At 36.3% G+C, this 21,207-nt stretch overlaps 1 protein-coding gene and 1 pseudogene across 2 annotated transcripts in view; both read right to left on the bottom strand.

The window, feature by feature from the left end:
* Positions 1-21,207, bottom strand: part of SPRED1 (sprouty related EVH1 domain containing 1) — a gene marked incomplete at its 5' end in the record, with an annotated part of 106,238 nt that overhangs the window by 60,469 nt on the left and 24,562 nt on the right. The gene's annotated exons all lie outside the window — the stretch shown is intronic.
* LOC308564424 (ER degradation-enhancing alpha-mannosidase-like protein 1 pseudogene) lies at positions 15,793-19,790 on the bottom strand (annotated as a pseudogene). The gene is made up of 2 exons: positions 18,360-19,790; positions 15,793-15,796 (listed from the first exon to the last, which is right to left on the bottom strand). The product of its transcript is annotated as an ER degradation-enhancing alpha-mannosidase-like protein 1 pseudogene (transcript).

Here is a 21,207-nt window from a genome sequence, read left to right as displayed (position 1 = left end):
AAAAAGCCAGATCTGTGGAAGTCACTTTGTTTTGTATAGAAATGGTTCTTAAATTGAGGTACTAGGGTAATCACTGATGCTGATTGAAATTGTGATTAAAGCTATGGACTATTTCTCTGAGAGAAAAAAACAAAACAAACATATATAGCTAAAAACTCATATTTGAATACAATTCCAAGAGGTTCACAAACCTGAGATTAAGAATATGTTGCTCTCTGATAAAATTTTAGGTCCTCTAATTTAAACATTTATAAAGATGATCTTTCCTAGCAAATGAGTTACCCAAATGCTGGTTAAGTGAAGTTACATCATCCTCCCTCAAGTAAACCATAAAATTATCACACTTCCAAAGGAACAAAATACTTTAAGCAATATTCAGAAAAGGAAAACAAAACCAATATAATGTCAATTTAAGTGGAAAAAGGAGGCATATAGATTTGCAGATGCTACACTGCTTGGCTTTGAACACAGATAAGGGTCATAAAACAAAGAATGCAGGATTCTTAGAAGCTGGAAAAGGGAAGAAAACTATTTTTCCCTGGGTCCTCCATTGAGAAGGAATGCAGCCCTACCAATACCTTGATTTTAGCATAGTGAGATTATTTGGACTTCTGACCTTTAAATCACCATAGTACCAAAACAAAACAGCCCCCCCCCCCCAAAGATACTTAGAACCCCTTAAGATCTGTTCAAGTACACAGGAATTTATAACATTTTCCACAGGGGGATATTTACAGTAACAAAACATCCTATTCTCTACAATATATTTTAAGTAAACATTATCATCCAAATATTAAATATTATTACAGAAACTGGGTATAAAAGAAGTAAACATTTAATAGAAGTAGTTTACTACTTGTAGTTTCCCCCAGATACACAAACTTGTTCAAATATAGCCTGGCATCCCAGCCTTCTCCACATACTTCTATAGAACATCCCTCAAATAGCATCGTATGCACGTATTTCTTCTAAAGATATGCTGGCTCATTTTACTAAACAAAATTGCTCTGTGAAAGGGGAGATAAGAAATCAGGTCCTACCTGAGGAAAACTGTATATTCCCACATTGGATATACAAACGTAGGCATGTCATAAGAGAGAAGATACGAACGCAGAAGGTAGAAAGACAGAGGAGGGAATTCCAGAGTGCTCTTTCACCTTAGATGGATATCTTGAGAAAGAAAGATGTGCTTGAGAAGGGTTCCTGGTGGTAGAAGAAATATTACTTTTGCCCCCTGAAAGCAGCCATAATTTTAACAAAGAGGTGTCATTACAGACTCCAAGGTTATTGGACAACCTCTAAGCTAATACATTATCTAGTTATACTTTTTACTCTCTAGGAAGTCTTCTTGATGCCTATCACTGAGTTAGGCATCTTCTGTAAGTGTTTTCATCCTGTAAGGTATATGGGTAGAAGACTCAAATAATTAATACTTGATGGTTAGCTGTGGTTAAGAATTCTTATTTAACACAAAAAAGCAAACACTGATCCATTTTTCTGATTTAAATTAGGTACATGATATCCTTGTGTGTACCATGTGGTTATATGAGAAAGTCCTTTCCACCAGGTAGGAAGAAGATACAGTAGTCTACTACACTTGTTTCTCGGTGTCTTCAATAAAATTATATTGCCTGGTCTTATCTATGCTACCAAATACTAATGAAAAAATTGTGGATTTATGACTAAGATAAAGTAATACTCTTCTGACTACTCCAGGGAAATGGAAAGAGAATTTAGTGAGAGATCGATGCTGTCTCTGTAGACTCAAGGAGATTCAGTTGACACTCAGGAGGCAATACTTTCATTATCAGCATTTAAGATGCCTTTCTCTAGGGTAGCCAGCAGAATCCCTTACATTTGTACCCACAACTTTTGAACACGTTGCCAACTCCTACGGTTCTGCACATGCAACCTTATTTAATAGAAGTGAAGAGCACTCACTTTTTTAAATGCACCTGTCAGCAAGTATTTAAAGTACAGCTTACTGAAGCTGAGAATGCATATAACCATGCATGTAACATCTTACTGGCAAGGAACAGAGGAATAAGAAAGGTAAGCTGGCAAACCTGCATATCTAAGACGGCAGTTCTTCATGGACCAGGCAAACAAGCCAAAGATGCTAAAAAGATATGGAGTCAAGATATGGCCCAAATTAATCTACAGTATAATCTCCTGAGAAAAGTGAAGTATAAATACATATAGTATTAAAAATCACTAACATCTAAGAGACCTGGATATGGCCAATGCTTGAAAATGTGTCCTACTATTATTTCCGTAAAATAGGAATTTATTAATACTTGTATAGAAATTTAAAAATCAGATGAAGAATGCTCAGTTCTTATGAATACCTATCAAGAATGCTTTTGGAGAGAAGTGGACAGCACAAACTGACTTGTACACTTAATCAAATGAGAATCTAGTCAAAATTTAGGAGACTACAATGATACAGGTACATAATTACACAATGTTAACACTTCATCCTTTTGAAAGAAGTGTAAAGAGTTCCTCTAAAAATGTCACACTAGTCTGGGAATAAAAAGTATAAGGGCAAATAGCTAATCCTAATTGTGCACAACTGTGGGAACTTTGAAAACTTTAAACAGTTTCAAATGCCACATAAATGGATTCAATATTCACTGAAAACTTACTACTCTACAGCAGTGCTGTCCAAAATACATAAAATGCAAGCCATATATGTAACCTTCAATTTTCTAGTAGTTACTTTTAAAAAGTAGAAAGAGGAAGATGGTATTGAAAGTAGCTCCAAGGGCCCAACCCTCAACAGAAACACTAACAGAGTAAAAATTTGTCAGAATTTTCTTTGTTAGAACTCTAGAAAATAGTCAGAGACCAAGTAAATGCTCTATCAAAAGGCAACTTTAAAATGATAGGAAAACTCTGTGGTGCTTTTACTGGTAGTTGGCCTAATCCCACTCTCCACTCCCACACCTCAGCAGTGATCTTGAAGACAGAAGCCTACCTTCTCAGCAAGGGATCCTGGTTCCTGGTTCCAGAGAGAGAACAGACCTTAGTTTCAAAGAATTGTGTCTGGAGCTAGAAGGATCAATGCAAGGTGTTTGTGTTCCTCAAACACACTGTAAAGCAAACAACCAACCAGCTGCTGCCAAGGACAAAATATTATAGAGGCCAACAACAGATGTACCAAAAACCTGGGAGGAAAAGCTGGGGAGACAGTTTCTTTATGAAATTAGAGCAATCAAAACTGATCTCATATACTGGTGAATTCAGAAAGCCACATGGACACACAATAAACAACACATGTTCAGGAAAGATCTGAGAAGACTCTAAGGTTTTATCTTGGGCTGACCTCCAGGCTCAGCACAAGCAGGAAATAAAGGGTAAGGCAAAGTTGTAAAGGGCTTGGGTAAGCACTGAAGGAGTGCCTTGATATAATCTGCAAAGACTGAAAGAGTTTTTATTTCTTTCTTTTTTTTTTTTAGCTGTCAAAGCATGAGAAAACCACAGGCTAAAGGAACAGAGACTTCAGATACCACACATGGCAAAGAATAAAGACTTTACAAAAATAGTTTAGAAAAGTAACCAAACAAACTACATCTCACAGCCAGCAACAAAAACAAACCCTAATGTATCTGATTTCCAGAGTTATCACATTATAACATTCAGTAAGGTCAGTTTCCAACAAAAATTTATGAAGCATGAAAAGAAACATGAAAGTCTGGCTTATTCACAGATGAAATTAACAGAAATAGTCCCTGAGGGAGCATATACATTGGACTTTCTATACAAACACTTAAAATCAACTTTCTTAAATATACTCAAAGAGATAAAGGAAACCAGGAAAACAATGTATGAGCAATAAAGAAACAAATTATAAAAAGGAACCAAATAGAAATTCTGAAGCTAATAATAAGTACAGTAACTAAAATGAAAAATTCACTGGAGGGTTTCAGTCACAGAGTTGAGCAGGGAGAAGAATTAGTGAGCTTAAAAATAGGTAAACTAAAATCATCCAGTCTAAGGTACAGAAAGAAATATGAAGAAAAAGGAACAAACCCTAAGAAATCTGCAGGACACTATAAAACATACCAACATATATGGAATGGACAGTCTCAGAAGGAGAAAAGACAATGGGGAAGAAAGAAGATTTGAAGAAAAAAGGCCCAAAAAACTTTCCATATTTGATAAAAGACATAAACCTATGCATTTAAGGAGTTAAAACTCCAAAAAGGACAAAGAGCTAAAAACCAAGACAATAAATAACCAAGTTGTTGAAAGACAAAGAATCTTGAATGTGCAAGAAAGAAGCTATACATTATCTGTAAGGGAGTCTCAATAAAATTCAGAGTCAAGCCCAGCCCTCGTGGCTCAGAGGTTGAGCATCAACCTATGATCCAGGTGACTGAGGTTCGATTCCCAGTCAGGGCGCATTCCGGGGTTGCGGGCTCAGTCCCCATCTGGGTGTGTGTGTGTGTGTGCGCACGCGGCACGCAGGAGGCAGCCAATCAATGATTTTCTCTCATCATTGATGTTTCTCTCTTTCTCCCTCTCCTTTCCTGTCTCTGAAATCAATAAAAACATATTTTTTTTAAAAATTAAGAGTCAATTTCTCATAGGAAACAATGAGGCAAGGGCTGGGGAAAAAACTGTCAACCAAGAACTATACACAGCAAAACTATCCTTAAAAAGTGAAGGGGAAATTAAGACATTCTCAGATAACTAAAAACCTGAGGAAGTTTGACACTAGTAGATCAGCTCTACAAGTGCTAAAATGAGTGCTTCAGTTTAACATAAAAGGACACTAGACATGAAAACAAAACCATATGAAAAAATAAAGAATTCTGGTAAGGGTTACTTCATAGGTAAATATAAACTCATTATTAAGGCATTTTTGGATTGTAGCTTTGTTTTTGTTTTCAATAATTATAAATCTAAGTTAATAGTCACATAAATGTATAAATGTAATTTGTTACAATTACAACATAAAATGGAATAGAGACCTGTAAAGGAGCAGAGTTTGTATATCCTATTAAACCTAAGCTAATAAAAGTTTAAACTATAGTTGTTATAAATTTAGGATGTTAACTGTAATCCCCATGGTAACCACTAAGAAAATGTCTAAAATATATAGAGAGAAAGTAAGAAATTAGAATGGAATTAAAAGTATTATAAGAAAATCAAATGCACAAAATAGGGAAGAAATGGAGGAAATAAAGAACAGAAAAAGTATGAAATATACAAAAAACAAACAGCAAAATAGTGAAAGTACTTCACTACAGTATTAGTAATGATTTTACATGTAAGTGGATTAAACTATCCAATGAAAAGGCAGAGATTGGCAGAAAGCATTTACAAAACTACACACAATCCAACTATATACTATCTACAAGAGATTCACTTTATAGCCAAAAGCACAAACAGGTTTAAAAATGAAAAAATGGGAAAAGATAGTCCATGAAACGATAACCAAAAGAGAGCTGGGATAAATATATCAATACCGCCCCAGTCTTACTTAAGACAACATAACAATTATAAACATATAGGTACCAAAACTGCAGGGTCCCAAACCACATGAAGAAAAAACTAACAAAGCTGAAGGGAGAAATAAATAGATTTACAATAACAGTTGAAGGCTTCAATACCATACTATTAATAATTAATATAACATCATCTATAAAAAATGAAGTACTGATATGCTACAATGTGGAACCTCACAAATATAAAGCCAAATGAAAGAAGCCATACACACAAGGTCACATATTACATGATTCCATTTATAAGAAATATCCAGAATAGGTAAATCTATAGACAGAAAACATAGTGGGTGTGTTTTTTACGGTGATAAAAATGTTTTGGAACTAGACTGAGATGGTGGTTGCACAACATTGTGAATGTACTAAATGCCACAAAATTGTACACTTTAAAATGGTTATATTTGTTAAATGGTTAAATTTGTTAATTTTACCTCAATTTTTAAAAAGTAAAAACAGGCAAAATTAATATTAATAATATATTTGATTTAATCTGATATATCCAACAATATCATTTTAATAGAAAATCAATATAAATAATGAGATAATTTACCTTTTCTTTCATACCAAGTCTTCAAAATTTGGTGCACATTTTATATATATAGCACATGTTGATTCTGACTAGTGCTTGATAAGTTATGTGTAGCTAACAGCTACCATATTGGATAGGGAATCTTACAAAAAGATTATAAAAATAAGTTGTCAGGTGAGCTTATATTGAAAAGACGGCATTCTATCTGGAATCTCACTTTCTACCAAATCCCCAATGCCTTCTTTTTTTTATATACACTGAAGTACCCACCTAAGAAATAAAATGTAATTATTACCTTTGATAGTATTTTTTCCCTTGGAATGCTCTTTACTTCCATGTTAAAAACCCATATTTAATTCTTGTCTTGACTTCTAGAGACTATAAGGGCTTCTCCTTCTGATGAATTCAATATATTTATCATCTGTATTTTTCATTAGGCAGTTACTATCCTTATAATTCCTCTAACATTACCTTCCATTATTTAACTTCAACCTTCTCCCATTTACACCTTACGCTGCTCCGTACCATGCAGAGTACCTCATACACAGCAAGAACTTGCCACTCAACATTTACCTGTTCCATCACAACTCTGTTCCTACTGCAACCAATAAACAGTATTTCATATGCAGGTAATGACAATACCAAAAGGGTATCTGCAATACCCACTCTTAATGGATTGTTTTCAGCTGAACTAAATAATCAAAGTCCAGGCAACCTGAATTAGACTACTTAGCATCCTTAACCTAAAAAAAAAAAAAAAAAAGAAAAGAAAAGAAACACAGCAGGGTAACTTCAAGACTTCTCTTCAGCAGTCCTCATAGCAGTTTAGCTCCTTAACTAATAGTACAGTTATGAAGGAATGAAACCCCATGGGTAAAAATTACTCCTGGCTTAAAAGCCCCACACTCCATAGAGGAACTAAAATATCTCCTAACAGTCTCATGGACATATTTCTTTAAGTCCTGGCAAGAATACACCCAGGTAAAAGAATACACCACTCAGGGCAGATCAAAGCTCTGGCTTTCCACCAGGTATATACATTATTCCCCTCCCTCTATACGTGGTTTTGATTTCTGAGGTTTCGGTTACCTGCAGTGAACTGTGGTCTGAAAATATTAAATGGAAAAGTCCAGAAAAAAAAAATTCATAAATTTTAAATTGTGCACTGTTGTGAGCAGTGAGATGCTATATCGCACTGCCTCACTCCATCCCACCCAAGGATGTAATCACCCCTTTGCCCATCATAGCCACACTGTATATGCCACCCATCCTTTAGTCACTTAGTAGCCATCTGTTAGCACATTAGGCAATCATGGTATGGCAGTGCACGTGTTCAAGTAACCCTTATTTTATTCTCATAATTGTTCTAGGTTTTTATTAGTTATTGTTATAATCTCTTACTGTGCCTAACTTATAAATTGAACTTTATCATGGGTATATTTGTATAGGAAAAAACAGCATACACAGGATTTGGTACTATCTGCAGTTTCGGGGATCTTGGGACGTATCCCTCAGATAAGGGTCCACTACTATAGTTCATTCAAAAACCTCCAGGTCCAGATGCTATTTACCAGTCCACAATGTTGTCTAATACAACTGATGTTCTATCTTCATCAGGATTCCAAAAAACAGAGCTTAAAAAGTTAACCCACGATAATTTTTCCAATAAGAAGAATGGATTTGGTTAAGTCTTTATTATTATATAAAACTGCTAAGTTGATGGGAACACATTTACGTACATATCTTATTTAAAAATGTACTTTCTCATTGTAATTTACTAACATCAGCTAAATACTGATATTGCCTGATTACATGTAATCTAGTCATTATAATAATACTCTAACTGTATAAAAATAAAAACCAGTAAGAAATGACTATAGCCACTTTTTAATAATCTGAGTTGTAAATGTGAAAAAACACTGCTGCTTTTAAGATATCCTCCAACGCATCACCTAAAATGTCACTGACAGAGGTAGAAGAAATTCTAATAGTATTTTACTTAAAAAGTGGACTGCCATAGAATATCAAATATGTATCTGAAGTAGGGAAAAAAGGCAAGTGAGAGAGTTTATAAGACCTTCCAGTCAATTTGTGCTGGCACAGAGTAGATTTACTTAAAAGTGGAAAGGTAGGACATATGCTCCTCTGAATCAAGTCTTCTGAGGAGAAAGTCTTGGCAGATGTCAATTAACCAAAAGAACAGGGATCCCCCCTTTGGGGATCAAAGCAAAGACACCCTCTCTTGATAACACTTCTCCAGTTATATAAAAATAACTAAGATTTAGTTTCAGAGCTATTTTTCTTCGTGAGATTTCCTTAACCCCTCAATTTTCCCATACGCAATTAAATAGTAAGTGATAGAACAAGGAATCAACCGAAGGTCTAAATAGAAAGCCTATGCTTTTCATAACCATTACACTGATAATAAAAAACAGTATTTACATTTATATGTACTCATCCACTCAAAAATAAATTCTTTTATCTCATTCCTCAGGGTTCCAAGAAGCTGGTGGATTCCCTTAGTGTAAGCTAAGAGCAGTCTCTCTTGCACATGTGCGTATACACACAAACACACACCCTGACTGCATGTGGACACAATATTCAATGCCAGCATAGGAAATTTAGCAGGATCCCTACTTTTTGGGTTGTTTGAAGTGTACTGACAATGCTTCAAATCAAATGGGTTTTAATTTTAAATAAAACTGACTTTATTTTAAAGTTGTTTCTCATTAGGTTTCCTTATCTATCTCCCCACCCCATTAGCTTTAGGTACTCAAAATCCTTATAGTCACAGTCCCTCCTCTCAAGAGTTCAAAAGTCCTGGAATTGAGTCTCACTGCCTCTGATCTGTCTGGCTTGGGTCACTGGATAATCCTTGAACCATTCATCCCACAGAGGGTCAATCCATCCAAATCAAAAGGCCTGAAAGCGAAGAGGGATGATTCCCCAGAGAAAGGTAAGGTGCTCTTAGGAGCAGCAGCATCAAGGTGCTCTTGGCACACTAAAGCAATAGACAGCCATTGCAATACTGAAGGAGGGAACATGGAAGTGGATTTAAGATAAGGTAAATCATTTAAAGTGAGTGGGACATCATGAAAGTAGACACAGAGTGTGCAATACATGCTATTCTTGCTTGAGTTGGAAGAGTACTGAAGACAACAAAAATGACTTAGACTAAATAGGAATCTACCGGTGAAGGCCTTGGGTATTCAAAAGGGAACTATTCTAGGCTCCTGTGCAGGGGGAATATCACTAAATTGGTATCTAAAAATAATTATATTGAAAAATAGGATCAGGGAAGCTTGGAATAATCAGGACCAGAGACAGACAGGCAGCTAGGAAGATGCTATTTGAATCCAAACGCTATTTCAATAATGAAGCCTGGGAATAGAGTACGGTAGTGTCTTTATACAAGAAGTAGCAGGCAGAATCCTAGATCTATTATTTTTCAACAAAATTCAGAACAAGTACTATGAAAGTAAGAAAAGGGCAGTATTAAAAATACAGGAGTCAAAGATAAACTCCAAGAGTGTGGGCTTGTAAAGATTCAGTCCAGTGGTGCTGTATATAGTGTAAAAAATGTAGAAAAGAAGTTGTCATCAATATAGGCTAAGAGTTCAGTTGTCATTGTGGTAAGAACACTCAAAGGAAGTAACTCAAAAGCCATGAAGAGCTTAAGTAATTTAACAGTCTCTAGCACGTAATAGATGTTAAATGGATGGATGGACTGGATGTCTTTTACAAGCCAAATGATATATTAAATAGAAAGTATCCCAAATGAGTAAGACACAGTCCCCGATCTCATGGAATCCACTACACAATTAACTTGAATAAATAATAAGGGCAATACGTTTTTTAAATTGCTATCAGAGTTCAGAGGAATGAGTGATTAATCTAGTAATGAAAGTTGCAAGAGAGAATCAGAAGCCTGTGTAAAAAGAAAAGTAGAATAAACAACTGGAACTGAGCTTTAAGAAAAATAATTATCTTAAGGAAGAAGACAGGAGTCAGAGATGGGGGTCAGGATACTTAAGAGAGGTGAGAAAAATCTGAGGAATAAAGTGTAGTAAAAGCCCAGACAATAGATTCATCTTAAATTGCAAAAGAGAACTCCAGTTTATTGGAAGAATGATTTGAATGCAAAAGTACTAATCAACTGATCATAATAAATGTGGAATACTCATTTCTCCAGTAATAGAGCATAAACTAATAATTTACGTTTTGTTAATATCCATTTGTTAAGCCAAGGCATTTTAAGTAGGGTAGTCTGCCTTTTAGAAAAAAATTAATAGCTATAAGTAAATGTTTGAATTTTCTATCTCTTTTCATTTCACAGAGGATTCAGATTCCGCCTATATTGATACCTAAAATATTACCTTAGATCTTAAAACAGAGGTCAAAACAAACATAAGTGAGCAAAGATTACTGCTTTTGGTGCTTAGGATACTTTGTAGAGGTGAAGACTGTGGCCATGTAACTGGAGCACTTAACAACCTACACTCCAGCAGCTGCCTTATAAGAAGGTAGGCTCAGTATTATAAAGAATGTTTTGAACTTTTTAAAGAAGCTAGAAATCCTGCCTGTATGAAATTTCCTGATATCTTAAATACTGGCTCATTTATATGTGGACTGATTGCACCTTCAGTTTTCATCTTGTCTTAAACAAAAAGTGATTTTTTTTAGTTCAACAGAAATACAAATTGGGTTTATCCATTTTTACCACTGTATTTACCTATTTTTTAACTAGAAAACTATACAAACAAACACAGTATATTTTAGGATCTCCCAAATAATGCAAGCAACAAGAAACAGCAATTAACCAATCAGTACTTTATCCTCAGTTCCTTAAACTAAACGTCACTTTAACACATTTGTCATTACAAAGTGCTGAATACACTTTGCTATTAAACATGAAATACAAAACTTATAAAACCCCAGCACATTCATTTAATAAGGACCACAAAGTGACCCAGAATGATGGCCAACTGTGTTCTAGATAAAAATTCCACTGCCTCAGAGGTTCCTAAATTCATGTCTGAAGATTAGCTCTATGAGGGTTATATGGAGAACTTTTTAAAAACAGATTCCCAAGGTCCACTCCCTGATTCCTAAAGGATGGGGCTGAGCAGACCTGCATTTTAAATTTCTGAAGTAGTTCTGATGTGTAGCTGTATTTGGCGATATTAGTAAACTGTAAGACTAATCTTAATTTTGAATAAATTAACAGAAAAGTGGTCACCATCAAATTCTATTCAGAATAATTTATTTCTTATCATGTCACGCAATATAGCTAGCTACTCTAGTTTTGGGATTTAAGATAATCTTAAAAATTAAGTTTCAAAGGAAAGCACTAATACAAGAACTCTACAGTCAAAGCAAAAATACTGATTAAAGATAGCTTGGTAATCTAAAAGCTTTTAACAGCTCCTTACCATGACTTATAAGACTACACCTCTTTGACTCTCTCCTAAATTACTCACACTATCTCCAGCCACAATAGCATTCTTTCTATTCCGTAAACATTTCATCCATCCTAGGGCCTCTGCACTTCCTGTTTCCTCTATTTGGATGCTCCCCAAGTGTCAGCTAACATGAATCTTCCTCAATGCGGATTCACCCAATCTAAACTCATTCCAATGCCCAGCTTCCTCCACCCAAATTATATTACACTCTATTTCTTTTTCTGGTTTTATTTTCCTAATGCTTATGACTATCTGAAATTATCTTATTTACTAATTTCTTTAGATATTTATTGTCTGTCTCCTATTAACAGAATTTGTGTTCCAGGTGAGCAGAAACCTTTTTTTTCTTGCTCATTACTGTTATGTAAGATTTGGTAAGTGCTCAATATGTATGTTATTGTTGAGTAAATGAACAGAAAAGTATACAAACTCCAAATCTTAGTCTCAACTTATTAATGTGTCATACAGATGAGCCTCTATAAAATGTTTTCTAACATATTAGTCCTAAGCAAGATTAAAATAGGATCATTTCAGTTCCCTAGCTTCCTCTATCTTCCTCCTCTCAGCTCCCTTCCTCATTCCCCTGTACGCTTGTGGTCAGGTAATTTTTACTGGGGTTAGGTGAACATAAAAGACTCCAGAAGCAACTCGAATGACACAGAGATGTGTCAACAAATACATTCTTACAACTCAAGCAAAAACTAGAAGGTACAGAACTTTTCTGTCATTCAGAGAAGACCACCTGGGATCTCCGAGTGATTTGTCTTTCTGGGAACCAGGTGCACTCTGAATCCTAAGAAAGCTGAAGGATGCATAGAGGTAAATTATAAAGAAGGGAAAAAGTAAAGAAAGGGGAAGAATGACTTTCCTGATAGATTATTTCATGCAAAGGGCTCCTACTTCCTCAAGGAGTCCACCATCTTAATAGCATCATTAAGTAGCACTGCAGACAAGACAAGTAGCAACAAAACAACATGCTGTATGAAAATACATAGAAACAGAGAAGGGGAGAATCTTAAATATAAATTTGATAAACTTAACAAGTTGGGGCCATATTACCTACTTTTACATAGTTTGCACCAAGATTCAAATGCTGAAAAGGGAACTAAACTGGGAACTGAGAGCCATTATTTCAAAAAAAACCTTACTATTTTGAATGATGCTAAAAAAATTTTAAACTCAACATTAACTCTTGAAAATATTCTTGGTAAAGAAATACTAGAAAGATACTCCTTAACACGGTAAACACTGTTTAAAACACAATAAATATTACTATACCTCAAAGTGAAACACCTGAGGCATTTCTATTATGGCCAGATACAGGATATTACTAGGAAGGCTTTAAAAAATTAAAATTATAGTAATATGATTAAAATAGGAGGAAGAGAAAGAGAAGCAAAATATAAATATCAATTTAAAAACTACCTTATTTGCAGATTATATAACTGTTTACCAAAATAACTACAGCAACTTTTTTATTAAAAAAGTAAGAAAAACTTTCGGTTTCCAATCCAGTCTGAAAGAAGCTTGGAAGCTGCCAATTGGTGCTAACAACAAGCTAAACAAACTGAAAAATCAATACTCTTCTTAAATTCGTAAGAATAGTAAAGACATAGGGCAAAATGCCATCCCCAAAACTGGAGATACAGGCAAACAAATACAGAAAATCACAACTTACTGGAGCAGAAACTCAAAGCAAAGAGCAGAGACCTCTGTGGGAAACAGTACCACAGTAGAAAAACAAGGTACAGTGATGAATTGCTGGAGGCTCAGTGTGGACAACTGTGATAAAAACTCCACAGAGACCCAGGCATTGAAGTGCTCCACACTTTTGTGAATTTTACCTCTTGGAGCTCTTCCAAGTCCTTAGGATGAATATCAGAGAAAAACCCCTTCATGCTTCCAGAAGGGAAGGGGAAAAGGAAGCATTTTGAAACACATCAGAGCACTCTGTTCTTAACAAAGTTTGCCCTCAGCAGAATTTATTTAACCAGAACCTAACCTCCTGGAGTTTTATCAGCACCTAACTGATCTCCAGGAAAGGAAACATCCAACTATAGCCCTTCCAGCCTTCTTGTCCTACCTAAGAGGGGTCAGGAGGAAAATAAAAAGCACTTAAAATTTCACAACCCAGAGGTACATAATCACAAAAAGACTAAGACCTAAGGAAGTTCTGCAGACCAAATGTACAGCAATGTAATTATAATTAACAATACCATATTATATATTTGAAATTTGCTAACAGGGTACATCTTAAATGTTCTTACAGCACAAGAAAAAAAAGAAAAAATGGTAACTATGTGCTGTGGTGGATATAGTAATCAGACTGATTGTGGTGATTATTTCACAATGTGTATGTATACCAAAACATCAAGTTATACACCATTAAGTATAAACAATTTCTGTCTATCATACCCAATAAAGCTGGGCACTGAGACCTAATAATAGGACTATAAAGCACTTTCTATACCTCCACACTACCACTACATTACTAAAGGCCTATTTACAGCAGTTCCTTTTATCAAGTCTGGCTATCAAGAAAAAATTACAAGGTATACTAAACTGCAAAAAAAGAGAAACTCACACAATTTAAAGAGACAGAGCATATCAAAATCAGTTATGACAGAAATGTAGGAATTATCAAACTAGGAATTTAAAACAACTATGATTATACTCTAATCGATAAAGTAAACCATATGCATGAACAGATGAGCAATGAAAGCAGAGGTGAAAATCCTTAGAAAGAATCAAAAAGAAATGCTAGCGAGCAAAGACACTGAAACCAAAATAAAGAATGTCTTTGATGAGCTCATTAATAGAGAACATGACTGAGTAAATGTATCTCTAACTTAAGGATATCTCAATAGATACCTCCAAAGCTAAAAAGCAAAGAGAAAAAAGTCTGGGGAAAAACCCCAAAACAGAATATTTAAGTATTGTGGGACAATTAAAAAATGTGTAGCATACGTGTAATGGGAATACCAGAAGAAGAAGAAAAAAAGAGACATAAGAAATATTCAAGACAATAAGTACTAAGAATCTACCCAAATTAATGCCAGACACCAAACCACAGATGCAGGAAGCCCAGAGAAGACCAAGCAAGATAAATATCTCCCAAAAAGTGCACCTAAGCATAATATTTTCAAACTATAAAAATACGAAGGTGCTCTGGCTGGTGTTGCTCAGTGGTTAGAGTGGCAATCCAAGCACCAAAGGGTCTTGGCTTTGATTGCTGGTCAAGGGCACATACCTGGGCTGCAGGTTCCATCTGGCCCCCAGTCAGGGCGCATTAGGAAGGAAATCAATTGATGTGTCTCTCTTACATCAATGCTTCTCTCTTTCTCTCCCTTTCTCCTACCTCCCACCCCCTTCCTCCCTTCTACTCTCTCTAAAAAATAATAATAATAATAATAATAATGGAAAAAAATATCCTTGTGTGAGGATTAACAAACAACAACAAAGAAAAAAGTAAAGGAAAAATCCTGAAAGAAGCCAGAGGGAAAAACACCTTATTTGTAAAGGAGCAAAGACAAGAATTACATCTGACTTCTCAGAAACCAGGCAATCAAGAAGAGATTAGAGTAAAATATTTAAAGGGTTGACAGAAAAAATACCCACCAAACTAGAATTCTGAACTCTGCAAAATTATCCTTCCAAAGTGAAGGGGATATAAAGATTTTCTCAGGCAAATAAAAACTGAATGTGTTGCCAGTAGACCTCTCTTACAAGTAATGTTAATAGAAGTTCTTTAGAGAACTTCTCTTGACCTGTAGATACAGGTCAAGAATCTAGATCTACATAAAGAGATATTTTCCTTATTCTTAACTGATGTAACACATGTTTGTTGAAAATAACGACAATATACCCCATTATGTATGTTTATGTGTATGTAAACATGTATGTGTGTGTACATATATATAAGAAACACATATAAAATAACACATGGGTCAAAGAAATCTCAAGAGACATTTTAAAATATATTGAATTAAATGGAGATGAAAACAATTTGTTGAAATATGTGGGATGCAGCAAAAGCTGTGTTTAGAGGAAAATTTAAAACAATTGAATGCATATACCAGAAAAAAAGAAACATCTAAAATCAGTCATCTAAGCTAACACTTTAGCAAGGTAGAGGAAGATCATATGAATTCAAAGAAAGCAGAAGAGAAGAAACAAAAACCAGAGCAGAAATCAGTGAAATTGAATACAGAATAAATACAGAAAATTAACAGAAAAAAAACAACATCAAAAGCTGGTTCTTTGAAAAGTTCAATAAAGTCTACCAAGGCTAACTAAAAAAAAGAGAAAAAAATACAAAATATTAATATCAGAAATGAAGAAGGAAAAATTACTACAGATCCCAAGGGTGTTAAAAGGAAAATAAAATAATACTATGAACAATTCTATGACCACAGATTTGATAAACTACACGAAACAGATCAATTCCCTGAAAGACACAACCTGCCAAAACTCACACAAGAAGAAACAAACAATCTGAAGAGGACTATATATCTATTTTTTTAAATTTGTTCAATAATTAATAATCTTCCAAAGCAGAAAGCACGAGGCTCACTTGGGTTCACTGATGAATTCTCCCAAACATTTAAGGAAGAAATTATACCAATTTTCTATAATCTCTTTCAGAAAAGAGGAACAGAGGAAACACTTTTTAACTCACTCAATGAGACCAGTGTTACCGTAATATAAAATCCAGACAAAAACATGACAAGAAAACGTCAAAAACAAACAAAAAATTTTCAGACTGGTATCTTTCATGAACAAAGAAGCAAAAATCTTCAAAAAATAATTTAATTCCAATTTAATACAACAATGTGGAAAAAATTATACATGGCAATCAAGTGAGATTTACCCCAGGTATACAAAGCTGGTTCACCATTAATAAATAATCAATTCATGTAACCTATCACATCAATGGGTTAAAGAAAAAAAACATGATTTTTATCAATAGATGCTAATAAAGCACTTGACAAATCCAACACCCATTCACAATGAAAACTGTCAGTAAAATAGATAAGTAATATCTTGAGAAAGAATATTAGAAAAACACCTACGGCTAACATCATGCTTAATGGTGAGAAACTAGAAACTTTCCCACTAAGATCAGGAACAAGGCAAGAAAGTTACCTCTTATCAGTCTTTTTCAACAATATATTGGAGGTGCTACCCAATGCAGTGAAACAACAGAAAAAAATGTAGATGGATTTCCCAACACTGTACTTAAATTTCTAGCTAATTCAATAAAAAAGAAAATGAAAGGTAGGTAAGTTGAGAAGGAAGAAATAAAACTATCTGTTCACAGATATGATTATCTATGTAGAAAATACGAAAGAACTGACATTAAAAACTCCTGGAACTAAGGATACAAGGTTAATATACAAAAGTCAGTTACTTTTCTATATATTCTAGTAATGAACAAGTGGAATTTGAAATTCCAAACACAATGCTATTATTTGCATTAGCACCCCAAAATAACAAAATATGTATCAGATCTGTAAAGACCACAAATCTAATGACAGAAATCAAAGAACTAAATAAATGAACATTTTCAATATCCATGGATAGAAAGACTCAGTATCGTTAAGATGTCAGCTCTTCCCAACTTAATCTGTAAATTCAATGAAATCCCCCCCCAAAATACAGCAAGTTAGTACATACCTACAAACTGATTCTTAAGTTTATATTCAGAGGCAAATGACCGGAACAGTCAACACAATATTGATAAGAGAACAAAGTTAAAGGGCTGACACTACTTGGTTTCAAGACTTAGTATAAATTTACAGTATCAAGACAGTATGGTATTGGCGAAAGAATAGACAAGTGGATCAATGGAACAATATAGAGAACCCAAAAACAGACTCATAAATATACTCAACTGATCTCCCCTTTGAATAAGGAACAAAAGCAGTACAATGGAACAAAGATAGATACGTCTTTTCAACAAATGGTGCTGGAACAACTGGATATCACATGCCAAAAAAATAAATCCAGGTACAGACTTCATACCCTTCACAAAAATTAACTCAAAATGGGTCACAGATGCAAATGTAAAACACAAAGCTATAAAATTCCTAGAGGATAACATAGGAGAAAAAATATGTAGATCTTGGATTCAGCAATGACTTTTAGATACAACACCAAAGGCATGATACATGAAATAAAGAATTGTTGAGCTAGACTTCATTAAAATTAAAATATTATGCTCTGCAAAAGACAGTGTAAGGAGAATGAAAAGGTAGGCCACAGTGTGGGGAAAAATATGTGCAAACGATTTATCTGATAAAGGACTAGTATCCAAAATATACACAGATTTTTTTTCTTCAAATCCTTAAGAAAAACAGGGTGTTCAATTGAACAGAAGAGAAACACTAAAGTAATCAAGACTACTAGACGTGGGTAAGGAGCTGGATAGAATTCCTACAGCACCAAGGATGGCCACACTCCCGTCCTCCACCTGGCATGGCCTGGGCTGGGAAGTTTGGTCCAGGTTCAGATGGCGGAGCCCCACAGAGGAGTGCAGATCAAATCACAAACCATTTAGTCAATCTATTGCATGTAGACGATCTTTAGGGGCAAGGAGTATCTTCTCTCATCAGGAACACCATTGCAGTTGGAGCTGGAGTTTATAACTTTTTTTGAATATTTTTATTGATTTCTTAGAGAGAGAGGAAGGGAAAGAGAAAGAGAAACATTGATGTGGGAGCAGAACAGCAATCGGCTGCCTCCTGCACACTCCCAAGCAGGGATCAAGCCTGCAACCCAGGCATGTGCCCTGACTGGAAATCAAACCAGGAACCTTTTGGTGCATGGGAGGACACCCAACCAACTGAGCCATACTGGCCAGGGCTGGAATTGATGACTTTTAAGTCATGAGACTTAGGCCAGTGCACAGACTTCCCTTCTGGGTCCCACCCTCCTCTTCAGGAAATAACTCCTTCCAAGGTGATTCCCGAAGGTGCTCATCCACAGACACAATGTGTCCCTCAGTTGTAAACATGTATCTGGTTCCAAACTTGTGTACTGGGTTCTCCTCATCAAATAGCAGGTACAAGTACTTGGAATTCTCACTGAGGAAGAAGCTCTCCATCTGGTCCTCCTTGGACTTGTCAATGATGTGGTACAGCGAGGCGTACTTTGGTGTACTTTTCCAACTCTGCAGAATATCCATTCCTACATGGACGTAGAAGGGATTCTTGATTGCCTGGTAGAGGAAGTACATTCCACCAACTCTGGCCTCAGTGGACAGAAGAGCACCTAGGGGGCCTGCAGCTGCCAGCTGTACCTCTCTGAGAGGGCCCTGAATGGCTTCCATATGGCATAGTACAAGGCATACAGGCAGATGGCCTCTTCCACATCCCCTATCAGGACCTGCAGCCAGGGGAAGGCCTGCAGATGTCAATCCACCTGTTCATCAGCTGCCCACTGAACATGTTCACATTTTGGGGGGGACAGGGGGAGTTTCCTCCTTCCCCCGTTACAGGCTTCCTGACCTCTTCCTAAGTAGTTCTGAAGACTCTGAAAGGCAGCATTAAAAATGTCTAGGTCTTCTTTTTCTCCAAAGAGAATGTAAGATTTCAAGAGGTATTCATAGAAGGAGTCCAGTCCAGCACCCAAGCCACTCTGCTTCCCAATCCAACGGCCAGTGTGAATGTTAACAACATTGCCTAATAATGCCACGTCATTGCTCCAGAGGTTACAAAGGGCTTTCACTGCACATCTGGCCACCCAACTCAAACATGGAATCCCCCAGTAGTCAGCTCAGGATCCCCAACTCAACCAGAAGGGAACTAGCTCCAGCCCTCCAAGTCTCATTATTGCTGTCAGGAGGAAAGTCTGTCTTTAGATTCACCCAAGGATAGGGAATTCCTGTCTCGGTGTTTTCAAAAGCAGGGAAGAGCCCCATGGCCAGGTCGTGAGCCCTATGCAACAACAATCCATTATCATAGTCTTTAATTGTTATGTCACCAAAGGGCTGCCTGAAGTCAATTATTATTTTGTGGGCAGAAATGAAGTTTCTCAGGATACTTAACTGTGGCCTCAAAGATTTGGATGGTGGAATCTTAGTCAAATGAAGCTGTGTTGATCACTGACTGCTTTCTGAAACTCCAATGAATTTCCCATCACTGCAAGTGTATCCAACACATCAACGTCCATCGGTGACTAATTCCCCAGACATCACTGATGTTCAGATTAAAAGGGTCTCCAGGGCAGTGGATGGGGTTTGAGCTCGTCCTGCATAAAGGCCATGTAGTTGCTGAAAACAAACATGCCCCATGTCAGGTCGCACGTTTAGGCACACATCTGCTGCAGGAAGGTGCCACTCTATCGCTGCTCATACTTGCCTCCGCCGCCTGGTTGCCCAGTAAGTAGCCCCAGAGCTCTGGCCAGCACAGGCTGGCACAGCCCCCACGCCCCAGGAGGCCTGGGGCTGCAGCCACTACAACCCCGCCGCCCCTAGGCATACCAGCCAGCCCGAGGACCCCTCAGGCACTGGAAGCCCAAGCTGTGCAGGAAATGCTGGTAGAAACAAGCCCATGCTGGGTCCAAAGTACACAGTAAAGGCCAAACCGCAGGAACAGCAGCCCCAGGAGGACTGTTGCATGGTCGCGGGAGACAGGGCATGCTCCCAGAGCATGGGACCCGGAGCCGGCTGCCCCACCCACGCCCTACACAGAATTCTTAAAACTCAACAATAAGGAAACATGATAAAAAATGGGACCAAAGACCCTGCCACCTCACCAAAGACACACAGATAGCAAATAAGTATGACACGATTCTGCATATCACATGTCATCTCATTAAAACAAGGAGATTCCACTACACACCTATTAGAATAATAAAAATAAAGAATATTGATAACACAGAACTCTGGTAAGGCTGTGGAGCAACAGGAACTCTTTCATGGCTTGTGAAAATGCAGTCACTTTGGATGTCAGCTTACCTGTTTCTTACAAAACTCAACAATACCATACTACACACAAATAGCTCTCCTTGGTATTTACCCAAAGGAGTTGAAAACTTATGTTCACATAAAAATTGCACACAGATGTTAATGACAGCTTTATTCATAAGTGCAAAAACTTGGAAGCAAACAAGATGTCTTTCTGTAAGTAAATGGATCAACTGTGATGTATTAAGACAAAGGAATATTATTTCTAAAAAGAAATGAACTATCAAGCTATGAAAAGACAAAGAGGAACCTTAAATGTATATTGCTAAGTGAAAGAAGCTATACACTGTATAATTCCAACTGTGTAAGACCATATGATATTCTGGAAAAGAAACTACGAAGACAGTAAAAACAGCAGTTGCCAGGGGTTTAGTGGGGCAGGGATGAGTAAAAGCACAGGGGATTTTTAAAGTAGTGAAACTAACTCTGTATGATGTACTATAATGGTCGATACATATCATTGTACATTTGTCCAAACCCAAAGAATATACAACACCAAGAGTAAATCCAAATGTAAACTATAGACTCTAGGTGTTAATTATGTATCAATGCAGGTTCATCAATTTTAACAAATGTACCATTCTGGTGGGGGATGCCGAAAATGGTAGAGGCTGGTCAGGCCATGACTCTTGCTCAAAACCCTGCAAATTATCTATTTCATTCATGGTAAGAGGCCAAATCCTAAAGACTCAGTTTTTGAGGAAAAAAAAAGATAAAATGTATATAATATGCTTC

Source organism: Miniopterus schreibersii, assembly GCF_964146895.1.
Source record: "Miniopterus schreibersii genome assembly, chromosome: 1".
In the NCBI taxonomy this organism is placed as follows: domain Eukaryota; kingdom Metazoa; phylum Chordata; class Mammalia; order Chiroptera; family Miniopteridae; genus Miniopterus; species Miniopterus schreibersii.
This window is presented reverse-complemented; position numbering and strand designations above follow the sequence as displayed.